This window comes from Chiloscyllium plagiosum, chromosome 15 (assembly GCF_004010195.1).
Source record: "Chiloscyllium plagiosum isolate BGI_BamShark_2017 chromosome 15, ASM401019v2, whole genome shotgun sequence".
In the NCBI taxonomy this organism is placed as follows: domain Eukaryota; kingdom Metazoa; phylum Chordata; class Chondrichthyes; order Orectolobiformes; family Hemiscylliidae; genus Chiloscyllium; species Chiloscyllium plagiosum.
Genome location: NC_057724.1, coordinates 25,647,132 through 25,667,964, shown reverse-complemented (window position 1 = coordinate 25,667,964; position 20,833 = coordinate 25,647,132). Strand labels below are relative to the sequence as shown.

General features: G+C 39.0%; 1 long non-coding RNA gene across 1 annotated transcript; it reads right to left on the bottom strand.

Annotated features, from left to right (window-relative positions):
- Positions 1–1,922: 1,922 nt before the first annotated feature.
- On the bottom strand, positions 1,923–14,658 carry LOC122557487. Its single transcript, XR_006313851.1, has 3 exons — positions 14,618–14,658; positions 3,380–3,494; positions 1,923–2,744 (listed from the first exon to the last, which is right to left on the bottom strand). It is a non-coding gene; the product is annotated as an uncharacterized LOC122557487 (long non-coding RNA).
- Positions 14,659–20,833: the final 6,175 nt, after the last annotated feature.

The window sequence follows — 20,833 nt, the reverse complement described above, 5'->3', positions numbered from 1 at the left end:
TGTGCATGGAGATCTAACAGTTCAGCAATTAATGCTTACGCTGATGAAAGCTGCTGTCATTACAACACAGATACTTGCATAGTAATATTAGATGACAGGCTGATGAAATGCTCACAAAGCTGATTCATATTAATTCTTCATATTCTTTTCCAAACATGCATTGTGATTTTGACAGCCTGTGCAATTTTAGATTTTATTTCAATGTTCAACTACAACAATGAAAACAACAAGCCCCATAACCGCAGGTCTACTGTCACATAATGCCTTAAGCAATATAATTGCATGCAACAGAAAAAAAAACAAGTTTTATAGGGATGGCCTCGAGCGGTTACTAAGTTCTTGACTGTAAAATTTTGCATAAATATTACATTAGAAATGTACACTGTATGAAATAATTAAAGTAGTTTATGACCAGTCAAGTAATGTGGTAAAGGAAGGTATAATCTCCTAATTAAAGTTGGGCCATTTAGCAACAAATAAGCAATTTTTACATAAATAATTGAATAAGTCATTCTAAAGAAATGAATGTTGTGTAAGAGATTCCGTGATTTGATATTATACAATATTTGTAATTATGAGAAATGATAAGCAAATGTGTAACTTTGAGGCAGACACTAGTCACGATCTAAGTTAATTTTGGTACAAGCATGAGGATCTGACAGACAAACATGAGGAGCTGAATGACCTGTTTCTATTTTCCTACAGTTTCTATATTGGGGTGGTATGGTGGCTCAGTGGTTAGCACTGCTACCTCACAGTGATAGGGACCCAGGTATGATTCTAGCCTTGGGTGACTGCAGTGATTCAATGATTCTAATAAGTCAGTTTATCATAACTGTTTATTTGACATTGCTTTGTAAATTTATTTGATAGTTAACAATTACTAAATTTAGTTCTCTTGGCCATGAATATGAGCTGGTACCTATTCATAGCAGGCCCTGTATCATGATTTTGGTGCAGAAATGAATCCTTAGCCTCAGATTTAACCACTGATCCTCAAGTCTGACAACCAAAGGCTTTCAAGTGTAAAAATGCATAAACAACAAAAGTTGCTTATACTTTTGACCACGTTTGTGTTGATAGCTAGTTTTGTCCATGAATCAATCATAGAATCCCTACAGTGTAGAAGCAGACCATTCGACCTATTGAGTCCACACCAGCCCTCTAAAGAGCGTTGTAACTAAACCTACCCCTCCTACACTAACTCTGTAACTCTGCTAAAGCACCTAGCCTGCACATTCATGGACACTATGGGCAATTTAACATGGCGAAACTGAGGACTGCAGATGTTGGAGATCGTAGTCAAGATTAGAGTGGTGCTGGAAAAGCACAGCAGGTCAGGCAGCATTCGAGGAGCAGGAAAATCGATGTTTTGGGCAAGATCCCTTCATCAGGGATTACAGAAGGATGTAGTTACACTAGCAAGATTGCAAAGGATGAAGGGCTCCTACCCAAAACGGCAATTTAGCATAGCCAATTCATCTCAACTGCACATCTTTGAACTGTGGGATGAAACCAGAGCACCAGAAGGAAACTCACGCAGACATGGGGAGAATTTGCAAGCTCCACACAAATAATTGCTTAATGTGAAAGCTAGGTTCCTGGCACTGTGAGGCAGCATTGCTACCCACTGTGCCACCATACTGCACCAAACTGTCCATGTTTGCTGGAAGTGGTCTTCAGCCTTGTACATACATGTATAGGGAACAGGAGAATCGACGTTTCGGGCATAAGCCCTTCTTCAGGCTTATGCCCGAAACGTCGATTCTCCTGTTCCCTGGATGCTGCCTGACCTGCTGCGCTTTTCCAGCAACACATTTTCAGCTCTGATCTCCAGCATCTGCAGACCTCACTTTCTCCACATACATGTATATACAGGTTTGATATACTCAGTCAACATGAAACTTTGTGGTGTGGTTAATAACAAGGAGGAAAGCCTCAGTCGACAGGATGATTTAGATGAGCTGGTCAGTGGGTAGATAAATAGCAAATGGAATTTAATCCAGAAAAATGTGAGGTGACACAATTTGGGATGATTAACAGGCAAGGGAGTGTACAATGATTAAGTGGACTCTAAAAAGTTAAGATGATCAGGGGAATCTTGGTGTGCATATTTTCAGTTCCTTGAAAGGAGCAATTCAGATAGATAAGCTGATTAAAAAAGCATGTGCAGTTCTTTACTTCATTAGTTGAGGTATTGAATGCAAGAGCAGGGAAGTGGTGATGGAACAGTGTAAAACATTAGTGCACAGAGTACTGTCCATAGTAGTTCTTGCTGTCACGCTATCAGAAGGATGTAGTTACACTAGCAAGATTGCAAAGGAGATCTTCTCGGATGACACCCAGACTAGAACGGTTCCATTTTGAAGAGAGACTAGGTAAGCTTGGTTTGTTTTCCTTCGAGCTGAGAAGGCTGAGACACTTTTATTTTCTGCTGAGTACAAGAGGCAATATTCAGGGACTGTAGTTTCAAGAGAAGAGACAGAAGATTTAGAAGGGATTTGAGAAAATGATTATTCACCCAGAGGAGTGAAGTTTTCTGGAGCTCACTGAATGGAAAGGTGGTATCAGCAGGCACCCTGAGAACATCACCACCTCTGCCCTGGATGCAAATCTCACACTTGGCTCTGCTGCTGTCACCATGTGAAGAATACACTTGTTTAGGAATTGAGGTGTTCGCTGAGCAGTAACTGTGGTGTAGCCTGAGCCTGTTCCTTAATCACCTTGTGACACAAGGACACAGTCTTCAATGTAGAAAGAGCAAAAGAGAAAAAAAGTCAGTGCTTTGAAGTTATAATCCACTTATCACCATAGCAATATTGCTGATGTAACAGGAGAAGTAATTACAAATTGCTGCAGACTTCCTTTATCCCTTGTGTTTATCAGTGATTTTGCACAGGTACATGTGATGTACGAGTTCTGTTACATTGCTGGAACATGGCTGGTTCAACAAAACAGAAATGGCTCTTCCCTGAATTAGAATTGTGAGTACGAGAGAAAAACATGATATTTCTCATCCCCAGCCACAACAGACCATTGGCAAGTTTGCTGTTACCTAGACTTTTACATTTGTATTAATTGCAATGCAGACTGAGTTACATTTTTGTTCATTTAACTTAGTACTCTCCAGATTTTTTAATGATTCAGTTTTTCAATTTATAATTCTGACAGTTAATAGTTAGTTGCTCTTATTTAATTTTTCTCATTGTTCTTACCACCACACATCTGATTCCACTCGCTCTGCAACCTATACCTAACCCCAAAAGATAGCTCATATTTGTCAATGCAGCTACAAAAATATAACATTCCAAATCGTATTGTCTGTACTTAAAAATAAAGTACATGACACAAAGTTCTTCAGATGAGAAATTTCATTTACTTTTGTATCTTCTTTGTGACAATGAATTTCGCTTGGACTTCAAATTGTTCCCCAGTTTGTGATTGAATTTGTTACTTTTCTTCCAGATTCACAGTTGGATATTTGTCCTCAGACCCTGCCAACCAAGGAAGAAATGGTTAGAAAGTTATTGCTTCATCAATTATAACATTAGCATTTTTGCTGAAGTAGGTGCTTTTCTCAAAAGGTTCAACCATACTATTTCTATTATTGTTATTGTCTCAAGATTATCTGCATATCAGATGGGTTTTCGGAGCCATCAAATCCTGAATTTTAATCACTTAGTCGGTGAAGCTCACTTTTTTGTTTTGTTTTTGACGGTAAAATTAATGGAACTTTGAGTTATATAGCTGTAAAGTGAAGGCCAGGGATTGAAACTAGTCTTGGCTAGCTGCTGCTATCTATTTTTTAACGTAAAGTTGCATTGCAACTGTGCAGAAAAGTGGAGAAATCGATCCCAAAAGGAAAGTAATAAAAATATTTATTTGTTGGCTGCTTCTAATTGTCAGAATCTAAATATGAAAATTCAGTCACAGGGTAACAGAGACATATTAAAGTGAACAGTTATCAACTTTATGCAACCTTGAGGATCTTGAAAGAGCTAATTGGAACACAAGGTAAGACAGAAAAGGGCAGTCAATTAATGTATCTGCTGATGTGGTTCCAACAAAATCCCTGAAGCACTGCCAGTTTGAACTCACAAATGTACAAGTACCATTAAGAATCTTAAGTTTATTTCAAATGAGGCCTAAGCTACATAATGCATTGGAATGCCAGGCAACCTTTTTCACCAGTCAATGCCCAAATGGCTAATGTTACAGAACATCGACTATCTGCCCAAGATTTATGTAATGTTTCATCCCGGCAATTATCTTCCTGTACGACCTTATTTGGGTTCTGCTACACGTTCTGCATCTCCAAAGGCTAATCATTGAAAGGCATTGCTGCTGTCTCGATAACTGTGGTAGGACAATATTACAAGCGCTGTTCAGGACCAGTCCTTTTGCTGCTACCTGAATCACTTTAATCTTAAAGTGGTTCCCAGAGTTTGAAGCCTTAGGCACCAAGTGCACTGCACAATTTTGGGTGAAAGCTGACCTTGTGTTATGGATGCAAATTTGAGAAGTACCTTCACATGCAGTGCTGTCAACACCAGCCAATCAGACTCCTAGCACTGGCCTGCTTTGGAAGTGCATTACTTCTTAGGATTCGCTTTCATTTGCAGAGGTTTTCTTTTTAAAATTTGCTAACAACGTAATAATACATCATCACATTCGTTCATCAGATACCTTTAGCACTGGAGTTAAATTTAGCAGAGCTGAATCAAATAAACCTCAGAATTTCACAAACTCCTGGTCTCACTAAAACAGAAAAAGGTTTTCAACAATTATCATGTTGTTCATGTTCAATACACAGTGAATATGGAACAAAAGCCTTGAACACTTCTAATAGGTAACAAAATGCACATCATATTGGCTATATCTCTCTAAGATCAGATTACTTATTGATTTGAAAGGATACACGTTCATTGAGTATTTCCTTTAATCCGAGGTTCAGACATATTCAAAGGGCAGAATTGTGATCTGAATTGATATTTACAGAAGACACATTGTAAGTGTATACATGAGATTTGACATTGCTACAGACACTAAGAGATTTAAATTGGATAAACCCCAAAATAAGTATTTAGATAATGGTACTGAATTACCTTGAGGGCAATTGTGGTAGAGTGGTTGTGTACCTACCTCAGGGTTCACATCCCATGTGCCACAGAGATATATCATAACATTTCTGAACAAATTGATTTAAAATATTTACTTGATTAACCTGTGCCATCTCATTACATTAAGGACAGCATATTAAATTAGTGCTGCCAGCTGTTTTATATGATCGCTGTATATATCACAAGGAGGTCTGGTAACATTGCTAAAAAGCAGCTTGTGCTTCCAAAAGTGGAGGAACATTGTAACTGCAAAAAAAAAGTGCAACTTCTTTTTTTCAAAGGTCAAGATCGCGTCAGTCTTCAATTCCAATATGTAAAGAACCTTCCAGGCTGCAGCCAGTGACGTTGTTAACATTTCAGTTTGCCATGAATTATTATATTAGGGAGAACATAGAGATCCAGCATGTAAATGAAGGGAACTCAGAATTGCAGGATTCCAATAATCCAGAAGGTTATAAAAGTGGAACAAAAGAGCAGATGCTGCAAATCAGAAACAGAAACGGAAATTGCTGGAAAAGCACTGCAAATTTAGCATCATCAGTGGAGAGATATCAGAGTTAAAATTTTGGGTCCAGTTACCCTTCTTCAGAACTGATGGTTGCTCAGAAAAAGTTGTTTCTTATGCAGAAGATAGCGTGGTGGATAGGGGGTGAGGAGTAAACGATAGATGGAGGTAAAGTCCAACGAGAGAGAAAAACAGTTGGACAAAGAAAGGAATGTATAACAGTCAGCCTAGGAGAATGAATAGATACTAATTAGGACTACTTGGGGCTAAAAGTGTGCTGTGTGTAATAGCAGACCAAGTGATAACAAGGCCTAGTGGTGTGTGGGTGTAGGGGTAAGGATATGGAAGAAGGTGCCTCAAGACCTAAAATTGTTGATGACATAGGAAGTGCCAAATTGTTGTCCATACTAATCGTAATCCTGAACTAAACTAATCCCACCTGTCTGCACATGGCCTATATCCCTCCAAACATTTCTTATTCATGTACTTACCTAAGTGCTTTTTTAAACGTTATAAATGTTCCCACTTCCTCTGGAAGGTTATTTCACAGACAAACAATTCTCTGTGTAAAGAAGTTGTCCCATGTCTTTTTCAAATCTTTCATCTCTCACCTTAAAAATATGCCCGCTTGTCTTGAAAAATCCCACTCTAGGGAAAAGACACCTGCCATTCACCTTATCTATACCCCTCATGATTTTATAAACCTCTATAAGATCACCCTCAACCTCCTACACTCCTCAGAAAAAGGTCCCAGCTTATCCAGTCTCTCCTTATTACCCAAACCCTTCTTCCCAGTCTTGCAGGTTCCCAACTTTTACCAACCTTTAGACAGGGAGTTCCAGATACCCATTATCCCTTGGGTGAAAATATTTCCCCAAGTTCCTTCTAAACATCCTGCACTTTACCTATGCCTCCTGGCCTTGACTCCTCTACTTAGGGGAAATGTTTTTCTCCAACTACTCTATCTATGTCCCTCATAACCCTGTACACATCAATCAGATGTCTATTGCTGACACCCCCATACCCTATCTTCACAGCTTTCTGTGCTCTAAAATGAAAAAAAGGTCCTGCTTACCGAGTATCTCTTTATAACTGAATCACTCTAGCCCAGGTAGTATTTTGGTTAATCTCTTCTGTACCCTCTCTAATGCAATTGCATCCTTTCTATCATGTGACAACCAGTACTCCAACTGTAGCCAATCAACTTTTTATATAGCTCCATCATAGCCTCCTTGCTCTCATATTGAAAACCTCAGCTAATAAAGACAAGTATCACATCTTAACAATCTTATCTACTTGTCCTGCTGCCTTCAAGGATCTACAGACATTCACAGTAAGTCCCTTTGATCCTCTTTACTCCCTAGGGTCCATCCATTCAATGCAATTTAGTCTTAACCATGATCCTGGAGATCTGGAATACTTGTCTAGTGCCATTCCACTATGCACCATCTCCCCAGTATCTTTAGTGTTGGGCTGTACATTGCAGTCATGTTGGTGAGCAGGCAGTGTGAAGTTTTTTGCTGTCTGAATGTTGATGGGTATGGATGAACCAATCTCCATTCTCAAAAGCCAGCACCATTAGGTTTTTAGCACAATGTGCTTCATGAGGAGAATGTTCTATTTCCCACTTACAGCCGCTACTTACATGAGCACAAAAAATTCCACCAAGGCCATTTTTCTTTGTAGTTAGAATTATTATTGCTATGAATAATTGACCTGTACAAAATAACAAAAGTTTGGATTTACGTCTACTATGTGCCAGCAGATGTATTACCACTCTGGTGTTAAAAGCCAGATTCTTTTATCTCAGTGTGCAGCTTCTATTCTGGACACTAAATTATCTGTCACTGAATGTTCTCTCAGGTGGAGTTGTTTGAACAGAGTCATGGCCAACACAAACACCCAGCAGAAATATATATATAATGATTTTTTTCTTAACAAAGGATATTGTGCTGTGCAAAGGCATAAAAGCTTCCTGCAAGCATATATCTATGATGTGAGATTATCTTGAATGCTGCAGGTGGTGAGAGCAGTACAGTACAAACGGTACAGAGAACATACTGAGAGCTAAAACATTTGCCACATTTATCGAAAACAGCAGGGCAGGAAAATTAAACAAATCAGATATAAATAACCATTCTTCCAAAGCTGTTTCTAAGTTTGGTGCTCATTTTATCTGCCATAATTGCGTGGCTGAATACTTCATGAATGGAGAGAAATTCTGTAGAGTGAGGCCCATTGGAGGCATCAAAAGATGATGGGTGTAAAGAGATAATGGGAGGGAGTGAAGAGAATAGTGCACTAGAGAGCTGGCTGGAGAGAGAGAGAGAGAGAGAGAGAGATGGAGTGCAGAGCCTGGGGGAAGGGATAATGATTTTTAATGGACCACTAAAAGAACTCATTCCTCAGATTTCTGAGGGATTTCATAAACCATGCTTTATGTAGCCACCTCTTGTTCTTTGGCAGACAGAGAACAATGTTGCCTCCAAGAGGTGGAGGGATCAGATCAGTTGCAAGATGAAAGCTTCATGGCAGCTCCCTAGAAATCTTGCATACATTTATATTTTTTTTCATGCATTCACAGGATGTGGGCATTGCTGACAGGTTCACCAGTTAATGCCCAGAGAGCAGTTAAGAATCAATTACGTTGCTGTGGGTCTGGAGACACACATCAGCTAGACCAGGTAAGGATGGCAGCTTCCTTCCCTAAAGCATATTAGTGAACCAGATGTCTTCTTCCTGACAACCAGCAATGGTTTCATGGTCATCATGAGACTCTTAATTCCAAACTTTTAATCAATTTAAATTCCGCCATTTTCCATGGCAGGATTCAAAGCCATGTCCCTAGAACATTAGCCAGGCCTCTGGATTAATAATCTAATGATAATACCAGTAGGCCATCACTTCTCCATGATTGTTGCAATCCAACTACACATTGATAGTGTGACAGCCCTCGTGCTTGAGAAGCAGTGCACTGAGGTGAGTACTGGGTGCTCTGTTTGCCATATTTCACCGTCAATTGTCCCTTCCACTTTGGGAAGCCAACAAGAGCTAAGCACCCACTCATGCTGAATGGCACTATCACAATTCCTGGTGAAAAAGGAGTTTTTGTCATTTGTGGTCTGACAGCTGTAGGGAGCTTGCAAATGGCTCTGACAAAACTGTGTAAGGATCCTGAGTCATTGCATTTGTAGATGGTCCTAGGTTTGACAGCCAATGGGAAATCAGAACATTAAGTTCCAGTTAGCAGCAGGACACATTCCAGGGAGTTGCAATGGTTGCCAGTGAGACAGTAGCCTCCATATGAAAATAAATACTGTTATTTGAAATGTTGATTAAATTACTATCATGCTTTATGTGCTGAGAATCGTTCATTTTCTGCTCAAACTTGCTGAATGCATTATTATGTGTTTGTCATTTTTTTTCCCAGATAGAGCTATCAAAGTGATTAAAGCCACACAGCAGAGTTTTCCTTTTCTTTTTTAATGAAAATGGTTTGTCAAGTGAGATTCATGGAGCCCTGTCTACCATGGCTCATAGTACCTTTTCTCACATGAGCTGTTGCTCTTCACCTATTAATTATACTATCAATCTCCTCAGTGTCTGTCTTGTGGAATCATGCAGCAGAAGAGGTGCTAGTGCTCCCCACTGTCAGGACCTTATGATATCCATGCCATTGGTGCCATATTTAAATCTTGAGCTGCACACCACTTCAGAAGCTGCAGGCCAAGAACTGTCCCTCACAGTGGTGCTTGACCATTATCTTTGAGGCCATAATGCTGAAAGACAAGTCAGTTCCCTATTTTATGCTGGTGGATACTATGGTGGAGAAAAGGGCCATCTTTTTTTAAGGCAGACTGTTAAAAGAGACCACCACATCGCTGGAAATGGCCAGCCTGGACAATGAGAATGGATCTATACCTGTGCTAACCAGGTTAAATGCAGGGAAAGGTCAATGATCTTCTGTGCTCCAAGGATAAGTGTCATTGTTTTCTCTCTTCTACTTAACACTCATAGTGCCACCAATTCTGTCACTGCAGACATGTCTCAGCCGGGTTAATTGACTACAACTCTCAGGATTGCTTGCATCATATGTACTCAACAGTTTGCATCCACAACATCCTCCTAAACTAATAACACATCCTGCCTTCTGTGCTGCCTACTCACTCACTGAACATGTCTCAGTAGCTTTCCTGTACCTGCATCACCCTGAATGAATAGTGCTTCCATTCACTTCCCCCATACTCAATCCCTCCTTTTGTCTCATTGCAGGAAACATTGGGCCATAATCAGACAGAGAGGTCCAAGACCAGCAGGAATGGGTGGTAGGGGGAATAGAAGGTGAATACTCGTGTGGGATATTGTACTATAGGTCTTTTTACTAATGCACTCACAAGTGATTTATATTTACTCATTCATAACTCCTTTACTAATGCAGTCACAAGCGAACACCGTGTTTCCATTTCATTCATTCTTAACTCCCTACTATAACATGGTTTCATTTATTCATGCATAAAACCGTGGTTCTGTAGTATATTTTACTGTTACAATATAGGCAAAATTAAAACAACCCTTTCAACCCATTACTAATCAAAACAACTCTTTCAACCCATTACTGCTTTATTGCACCTTCAATCCTTATCAGCCCTTGCTACAAGCAATGTTTAGGCCTAGTTACCTCTGAGTAAGTGTAACATATTCAGAACAATACCATTCCCATCATCCTATCTCCACAAAAGATTATAATATTAATTAGCCCTTACCGACTGTCTATCAGATGTTAATAGATTACAGAAAACCAAACAGTTTCCCCAATTAGTATGTATTATTTAAGAATATTTTAACTGGGTCAATCACCCCTTAAGAAACTAACTACGAAAATAGTGCTTATGTGATGTTGCATGAATGAATGAAACTCACATTGGCAAATAGTAAACAAATCTCACAACCCAGTAATCAGTTTAATACCCTTTATTCTTTTATTAAGTACAGGTATAATTTCTAACTTGTTTAGAATATATAGGCCTAGTATTTTAACTAACATTTACTAACTTAAAAGACAAAAGGACTAACAGCTCTTAATTATGGAAGCAGATCTGGCAGACACTCTTCATCCCATCAGAAGGAGCAGCTACCATTTAACGGATGTTTAACCCATCTGCTGTCTCACCAGAACAAAGGTCCCTCAAACCTTTGTGTAATGTACAATGTAACAGCATAGTGGTGGAGTTTTAATATATTTAAGAACTGTGTATAATGAGGCTACTGTAAGAACTGTATTTTGAGGTTCTATTGTTGCGTAAAATTTTTGCTGCTGCGGTTGTTGAATAAAGAGGCTACTCACTGATTCCAATCATTAATTGAACACAATCCCACACTAGGTTCCTCGTTCCTTTGGAGGAGAAGATATTGGATTTGACCAGAGAAGAGCAGGACCGCTCACCTTGGGGATGTGAAGATTTCAATGGCCAATCCATCCAATATTGCACTGTACTGCAATGCTGTCCCATTAATACCAGGGCTAACTCATTCGTAATCTGTCCACGTTTTTACCTCTCCAATAATTCCCTCTCCTCTCTTTTTCAGACATTAGCAGCCCCCAACAGCCCTCAACTAAGAAGAGTCAGAGATGGCACGGTGGCTCAGTGGTTAGCACTGCTGCCTCACAGCACCAGGGTCCAAGGTTCGATTCCAGCCTGGGGTGACTGTGTGGAGTTTGCGCATCATCCCCGTGTCTGCATAGGTTTCCTGCAGGTACTCCGATTTCCTCCCACACTCCAAAGATGTGCAGGTCAGGTGAATTGGCCATTCTAAATTGCCCATAGTGTTAGGTGCATTAGTCTGAGAGGAATGGTTCTGGGTGGGTTACTCTTCAGAGGATCGATGTGGACTTGTTGGGCTAAAGGGCCTAATTCCACACTGTAGGGAACCTAATCTAAACCCTTTGCACCTGATCTATTCCTGAGAAGAAAGCCCCTGAGCCCTCAGAGAATTTACTGGCAACGCTTCACCTGCACTATCCACCAGCTCTGGGACTTGCACCTCGGTAAGTTCGCTCGCAGGGCTAAACTCGGCAGCACAACCTCATGAGAATGTTACTGATATGTCTCCATAATTGGTTGATAAAGTAATGCCCCAGGTCACTGATACTCAGAGGAACTGGTTCAGCCCAGACAGGAGAGGGCCTCATGGTTTCGATAATTAATAATATCATCAAACTAGGGGTGGCACGGTAGCTCAGTGTTTATCATGCTGCCTCTCAGAGTCAGGGCCCCGGGTTCAATTCCACCCTTGAGCAATTATCTGTGTGGGTTTCTTCTGGATGCTCTAGTTTCCTGCCACAGTCCGAAGATGCACAGATTAGGTGGACTGGCCATGGTAAATTGCTCATAGCGTCCAGGGATGTGTAGGTTAGGTGGAAATGCAGGGTTACAGGAGTGGGGCTGGGTCTGTGTCAGATGCTTTTTGGATGAAAGGTGTGGATGTAATGGGCTGAATGGTCTGCTTCCATACTATAGGGACTCTATGGTCTATGGTCAAAATATCTAGACAGGCACAAGAACAGCAGGCAAGTTTGTCGTAAACTGCATCAAAGAGATTAGCAGTACTGTGTTAGCTCTACCTTTCTCCACTTGATGATGACCATGGAGTGTCAGCTCCAGAAAACTCACTCTCTACCACTGCACACACCATTGTTCTAGCCATACTGGCTGTGTGGCAGAGATGTGGCAGTCCAGTCCAGAGGTACTTGGTCCCTCCACCTGTCTGTAATGCTAAAGTATGCAATGGTTTCAACCAGGAATGATAAGCCTGCATCTGCACAGGACAATTGCAGCTCCTCTGGGCCCTCTAGGTCAGGCACGAGTGCGCAAATGTTTTTCAGACCATCAGGGCCAACTACAGAGAAGGCGCCCACTTCTCCACTTGTGGAATGCACATTGTGGTAAGGATTGAAACCATATAAAAACATACTGGGAGCATATAGTTGGCATGGATGACATATAATTGTAAAATACACACCTATGTGAAAGATAAGCAGCCTCTTCACAGATCACAAAGATGAAAGCAATTGTAATGGCCAAGCACTACTCATCTCTCACAAGTAGCTAACTCCTTGACTGCAGATCGACTCAGATATCTGGCATCCTTGAATTTTGATGTTGATGACAGCAGCCAAAGCACTGCACTCTAACATGGAAAATGCTGAAATTAAACACACCGTGTATTAAGCCTGACCTACACACTTATGCCCATCCTTTGAGTGAGAGTACAGATTCAGTGTAATTCTACACATTCCCTGGAAGGAAAGGTTAATTGTATGTATAAGCTGTTCAAGGGAGTGTATTGCTAATCAAGGTTGGAGATGTATCAAGGGAGCTCACACATCCACTCTCCATAGTTGGTAAGTCTGCTGAGAAAAGCGGCACAAAGCACTGCCTCTCACAAGTTCAATATGCCTTTATAGGATGCTCAAGCATTTCAGAGAAATGTATCAGTTTTCACACATGCCGAAATGTTGACTAGTTATTTGTGATAGAAGGATCAAAAGGAGATCCACTAGGATTACTCTCAACTTGCTGACTACTATGAAAGATTTCCCTGCAAAACTCTGATACAAAATGCTGATGTAGACTTAAAAACTACTCAGCCTTTGTGTAATGTGAATTTACTCCAGCCTCTCATTGACTACTGTGTTTTTTTTCTAACAGTTAATAGGACATATAGTGTGTGGATGGTTGAAAGTGGGGTCATCTAAAGATATCAAAGGTGCAATCAGATAGAAAATGAGAAACGTATTGAGCAACAGTGAGCTGGTAGCAGCATGCATATCATTTGCATCTTTGAGTTTTAAACTAAATTGCTGAATGGTTAAATCGGTATGTGAATTGGTCTGAGAGCAGAAATGTTCGGGTGGCTCGCTAGATAAAGGGTTAAAGAGGATGATGGTCAGATGAAGTATTTGGTGAGCTGAGGAAAGTTGACACCACAAAGTTGGTGCCTAATATGTGACAGTGACCATTCTTTCCTTCATCACAAAATCACGACTCAGTATGTTTGCTGACGATGGTCAGTACCATTCCAAAGCCCTTAGATATTGAAACAGTTCATTCATGCAAGCAGCAAGACCAAGGCAGCATTCAATCTTGGGGTAACAAATGGCAAGTAATATTTGATGTGGAGGTACCGGTGTTGGACTGGGGTGGACAAAGTTTAAAAAAATTGCACAAAACCAGGGCATAGTCCAAATAAACCTGTTGGAAGATAACATGTATTGTGTGACTTTTTACTCAAGTAATAGTTGCAACACAGGAATGCCAGAGAACATCTGTGTAATACAGAAATTTAAAAGAAGTTTCATAAGTTGATGGAGTGGGTGGATTAGTAGAAAATGAGGTTGAGTGCAGGGAAGTGTAAGTTGATATATTTTTTCAGATCAGGCTCACAATATGACCCAAGTGCAAGTACTGGAAGTGTACATATATACACTAATACAACAGGCCTGCTCTTTGTAGACAGAAAAAAAATACACACTGCACCTGTCTCAAATCAAGAACCTGACATTTAAATTGTTAATCAATATTAACTGGTACATTCTCCATGGCAATGCCATTACAAATCTGAGCCAACAACTCAACACATTCCTGCCATGTGTTTCTGCTTTCATGTAACCTGTAATCCAATTGCAAGTTGCAAGCATTTTTACAAATGATCTTCTCTGGTTGGTCAACTACTTCATTCTCATTGTATCCTAGAATGACCAAGATCAGAGAAGGGAAGGCATTGCCTAATGGTATTGTCACTGGACTGTTAATCCAGAGACCCTAATAATGTTCCACAGACCTGGTTATGAATCCCTTCATGGCAGATGATGCAACTTGAATTCAATAAATATCTGGAAGTAAAAGTCTAATGATAATGAATCTTGTGTTGATTGTCGGAAAAAACATTTGGTTCTCTAATATCCTTTAGGGAAAGAAATTGCTATCCTTACCTGGTCTGGTCTTCATGTAACTTCAGACCCACAGTAATGTGGTTGCCTCTGGGCAATTAGGGATGGACAATAAATGCTGATCTAGCCAGCAATCCCCTCATCCTGTGAATGAATAAAAAAAGATAAGTCTTGATTTTTTATTGTCTAGCAGATTGTATGTTCTAATGTACCAGTCGGTACTCTGCAGAATGATCTACTAGACAATTACAATTATTCCAGTGCAGTGAGACAGTTCCATTGGATTAGATTTGCTAATGATTTGATAAAGCTCTTGGTACTTACAAGTTTTCCTGAGGTTCTTGGTTGGATGGTTTATCATAGAGTCAGCATTTTAAAATGAAATGTTCAGCATCTTCCAGACTACTGTCCAACAACGTGACAATGGAAACCTAAGTGATTGTACATTCAAACTATCCTGCAAAGTCGGAGAAATATTTTTTGATTTACAGCAGTTCTTTTAGCAAATCAATGTTATTGACCTATTCGCTTCTATACATTGCCAGAACTGTCATTTCGGAATTAAGACTCAAACGGAGAAGTAATCCTATTAGGACTTAAGTGGAGCATCATGACCTGTACTTTTGCAGCAGAAAAGATGATTATAATGTGACTGATTAAACTAATCCTGCTGCTGGAAGGTGCTTAAGTTAAGAGGAATTCTGTGCTGTACTTCTCTATGTTCTAAGTTCTCATTGCATGAAGGATAGGGCAGAGATTCTTTAATATTTAAAAGAAAATGATTAAGTGAGCAATATGTGAAGCTGCATATATAATTATTGCATATTTAAAACATTGTAATGATTTAATTGTAAGTGCCATCCGATGCCTCAGTCAAGTGGTCAAATCTCAAAATCTGAGCCTTGACACTGAGTAGCAAGATCCATTAAAACTAAGACTACAGCTCTCCTGAATAGACACCAATACACTAAAGACTTGGATTGCTGCACAGCAAATAACTGTTTGCATTGGTCACATTTTCGACCCTCTGACCCTGGGCATGAAGATCAACTTGAGCGCCTCTGTAGCTCCTTCAGGTTATATCAGATAAATGGAGATAGATCTTAGGTCAAACACAAGATCTTTCCTGTGTGTATAATTCAACTGCTCACTTCAGCACTTTTCTCAGCTCAAACCAGATCTGCCAGTTTTAGACATCCAAATAAACACACAAAAGCTTTGCATTGATTGTATCAGCATCTGTCAAGTTTTAATAGTTGCACATTGGATGTTGGATGTATTTTCTTACTAATTATTCACATTTATATTCTTCCTGCATAGTTTCTGTCTTCTCTTTCAAACAAGTGGATGATTTTTTTTGTATGACCCAAATACATAAGTGAAAACATAATAATAGGTGGACAGAAGCAATGAGAAAGTTAGCACAGGCTAATCGATACTTCCATATGATATAATCCACTCAGGCAGAAAGTGGACTGCTGGCTAACTGTAAAATCTTTATAATCTTTAATTAATCATATACTGAATGTCATTGTCCAGCAATCAGATATAGTGCACAATCAGACTGTATAAATGGATAAAATGAATAAAATGTCTGCATATTAAAGAATGCAGGGAAAGGGCAGAAAAATTGACAGTTCTAGTGAAAGAATTAGTAGTTACTGTACACGGGATTCCCACTGGCTACATTTGTATAATTCCATTGTGCTTATAGTATCTTTCCATAATATATATTAAAATTATAATGAAGGGCTTATGCTCTATTAAAAATGCTGGCTAAATATTTCCTGTGAAAATTGATGTTTTGCTTATAACTACAACTCTGTTATTTGAATGCAGATAGTGAAATTTGAATATGTGGTCTGTATATTTTCCAATGCATCAGAAACAGCTAGTTGAACTGCTGATTTTTTTTGTAAGTTTTTGTTAGTCTTTTTCTGTTATTCTTTCAGAACAATTTAGGCAAAAATAATAGTAGATAAGTTTCAAGCATTTTATTCTGGATAAATTTATACTCTATAAGTCAGGAAATGGTGTATGTGTATAACTGCAAATAAATGTGATTAATTAGAAAGGAGAAACTACTGACTGTACACTTGTTTTTATTTTGTATGCTTAAAAATGTTAGAAAGCATAGTAAGCTGACAGAGAGACAGCCAGCACTTCATTCCTTATAATTGGTGCTCATTTTTCAACAAGCTGAAAGCGTATAAAATACCCAGGTTTTATTGACTAAAATAAATCTAATCAACACATAAGGCAGAAAGTGCGACAGACCACCACACATAGAGATAGATGAGTGGATTGGGAAATCTTTTCTTGCCCTAAAGTGTGCATTTTTTTTAAAAAAAGAAGTAAAGACAAGCATGTTGAATTCTGAAAGCAAATAAAGCCAACTTTAGGGAAATACATGAGAGAGGAGAGTAGAAGGCAAGGTGATTGTTGGAGGATTAATGATAAACTGACAGTTGGAAGAATGGAATTGTTGAGGAAAAATACTGTTGATGTACCTATCTGTTCTTCATTTTCTCTCACAAATTTCAGTAACTCTTTTTAGTAAATAACAAAAAAAAGTGATAGGTGAGATCTAGTGATTATAAACTGTCATTTATGTTAAATAACAAGTTAGGTTGAGGAGCAATTTTAAAATAAGTGTAGACAAGATGCAGGTTTCTGGTTTTCTCTCTCTACACTCAACTTTGTCTGGGCGAAGTCTAAAGAATAATTTAGTTTCAGACTTTCTCCCCAGAGCGTAGGAGACTGAGGGGTGACGTTCTAAAGATCTATAAAATCATGAGAGGCATAGATAAGGTAGATAGCCAGCAGCTTTTCCCCATGTAAGGGGAGTCTAAAGCTAGAGGGCATAGGTTTAAGATGAGAGGGGAAAGATACAAAAGGGTCCAGAGGGGCTATGTTTTCACACAGAGGTTGGTGAGTGTCCGGTATGGGCTGCCAAAGATAGTGGTGGAAGTGAGTACAATTTTGTCATTTGAAAAACATTTAGACAGGTGCATGTAAGGGATACAGATGGAGGGATATGGACCAAACACAGGCAAATGAGACTAGTTTAATTGTGAAAACTGAGAGATATGGGAAAGATAGATTGAAGGCCCTGTTTCCATGCTGTAGACCAAAAAGGGGAAAAAAGAAAACAGATCATTCATTGAAATGTTCAAATATATTAGTTCTTTTCAATCTTTCCTAAATATTTATAATTTAACTGTGACATTTGTAAATAATTTTGCCTGTATGATTTTCCATTTTTTCTTAGCGATTGCTAGATTTCCTCTTACATCCTTGCTTTTGGCTAACTGTGGCTGCACTCTCTGACCTTTTTTCACTTTTATTTTGTCGTACAGTTAATGCAAAATCATGTACTTTCATCTTGCCAGTTATCATTGAGATCAGTGAATACAAAGCTAAGTGAGCTGTTTCCCCAAGTGTAATGTGTTGTGTGGTCCATATTGCTTTCCTAAAGCCTCATTTACACTACAGCCACATACTTCCCTTAGTTGGATATTTGTAGCCAAATCACTTCACCCAGTGAATAATAAATATTGCAGTTATTTATTCTTATAATAGCTAGAGGAAAACATTCCTGTATGAACTCAGAGATGGCTTGGCTTCTGAATCAGACTGTTGCGAATCCAGGTACACTAATTTAAATCCCCTGAGAATAAAGTGAATCAAAATAACTTCAACTAGGTACCATAGGCCTGAAATGGAGTGAGCAGTGTAAGATTTTATCCTGCTTGAATCAGACCAATCCTACAGTGAATGAATCTCTGCAGGACACAAAGCTCAAATAAACTAATTATATATTGAAAAAGCTTCTCATAAAATGCAAATTCTCATGAGAGAAACATGATATAAATCAGGAATTGAACACATTTTATGCATACTTGTTAGAGTTGGGCTTGAGGGTTTGAAGTCAGACTTTGTTTCATCTTCATGACAGGGCCAACAATAAAATAGCTGCTGTAATATAAGCATACAAATTGAAATAATACCTTTAGATAAACCATAGTGACTTTTGATCAAACTAAAGATGATTAATTGACATTCTTCATTTAATGGCCAAGGAATTCCACATATTGTTAAAATTATGAGAAATTTAGCATATCATTATGATTAATGTGGTTAATGATTTTTGTCATCATAAGCACTGTTCACACACTACCTTGCAAAACAAAACATTTAACTGAATATGAGAAAAGGTATTTTATTGACAATACTTGTTAACCAAGGTTGGATCCAGGTATGGCAACATTTTGCTTTTAAAATTCTTATCCTTGATTTCAAATCCCTCCATTACCACATCCACCACAACATTCCCCTCCCCACCCCCCACCCCCTCACCAACCCCTATTATTGTTATCCTCTGCAGCCTTGCAACTTTTTAAAATCACTTAGTACCTCCAATTCTGGCTACTTGTGCATTTTTAATTTCATTACCATGGGTTATTGTGTCCTAAGCTGCTGAGACCCGAGGATCTGGAAGTACCTCCAGAGACCTTTCTGCTTATCCAGCCTTTCAGAGGCTCCTTCAATCTTACCAGTTTGATCAAGCTTAGTCACTGTTCTAAGATCTTTGCATCTGGGCTGACATCATATTTTGTTGGATAATATGCCTGAGATATTTAGTGGTGACATTGGAATGCAAATTGCGTATTAGATTTTTAGCGATTGATTGTTTTCAGCAAACACCTCAGAATAGGCGTCCACACACCTGAATTGAGAGCAGCGAGTCAGGAAAATCCCAACTTCGCAGATTTCACTCGGCAGAAAGAGCCCCTGATATTTGATTTCCGTTCCAAGAATTTGAGTGGGGAAAAGGTTGAGTCGGTGTGAGAGGGATGTTGAGTGTTAACAACAATTGGGCCTACAGCCACTGGAAAGTGGTTAAATGCATTGCCAGAGAATATTAAGTGTTGTGGTAGGCTATTCAAAAGATCTATGCTGATACTCGGGGACATTGTCCAAGCTATAAATACTGCACTAAACCCATTAATATCCCCTTAGCCCTCATATTCCCCTTAGCACTCCCAATAACCAGTCCAAGCTAACTCATGCTACATATTACCCCCCTCCTCCATTCCCCATCCTCCTCTTCATAGCCTACCTGGTAATCTATGTTCCTATTCTGATCCCATGACTCTGTATAATTCCAAAACCAATTTAATACACACTAATGCAAATCCATGCATTACCATCATTTGCATTTATACTTTCCACATCAAATCATCCACTACCAGCAGATCTCAAGAGAAAAGTTGAAATTAAATATAATAAAGTTCTAAATGTCTATTGCTAATTTCCCTGTTTATTTTTCAAACAAAAAACACTCTACATCAACACCTGTTCAATCTATTGAAATTCTTTCACACACATAATCCCTTATAAAAACAGACAAGGCCTTCTGATACTTGAACTCTAATGAAATCAAATATTTATTTTCACAGCTCCATATCAAACGCTTTATAGCTATCAATCAACTGACTATCAATCAATCCTTTCCCACCCCAACAGATGATAGATTGTGGAATCAATCATGTAGGACTAATCCTATAATAATAATCCTCAAGTTTATGTCACAGACATTTAATAAACTTAAAGGATTCTTTTAAAAAAAATCTGATTCATTTTGAAAAGCAAATTTAAATAGCTATTGGGTTAAAGGCCCATTGACAGAGCCACAGATGATATCCTCTTCTTTCACACGCTCATACAGAATTTATTTTTAACAAGCGAAAAGGCATCTTTCTTCTCCCAAAGAGCACTTTAACTCTCCCAAAGGAGTAACTTAGCTCTTCAGATAAATTCAACATTACACCTTTTGCTCAGATGTTACAAGCCCATGAATTGGGTTCTGGACATTCCACTACGTAGAAGTTCACCATTTTGAAAGGAGCTCATGTGTACTTGCTTCTATGAACTATGGTATTACAAGCTACAACCAGCCTCATTCCGCCCACCCAGCAACAGATGGTGGTTGCCATGTGTGAGGGAGTGACTTCTGAAATCAAGGTTCTGGCATCAGTTTAGCTAAGGCACGGAGGCCTTCCAGCTTTGCAAAAACCTTGGGTCAATCTTTTCAATGCTAATGCCCAAGTCCAATTTATTTAAGACTCCTAGCTGAGAATGCTCTGAATGCAGTGCCTAGAAACACTGCTTATTTAATGCTTCTCAAACTGCTTCACATCCCAAAACCTAACACAAGCATAACTTCTGTCTCTCTAATATAACTAAAGATAGGAA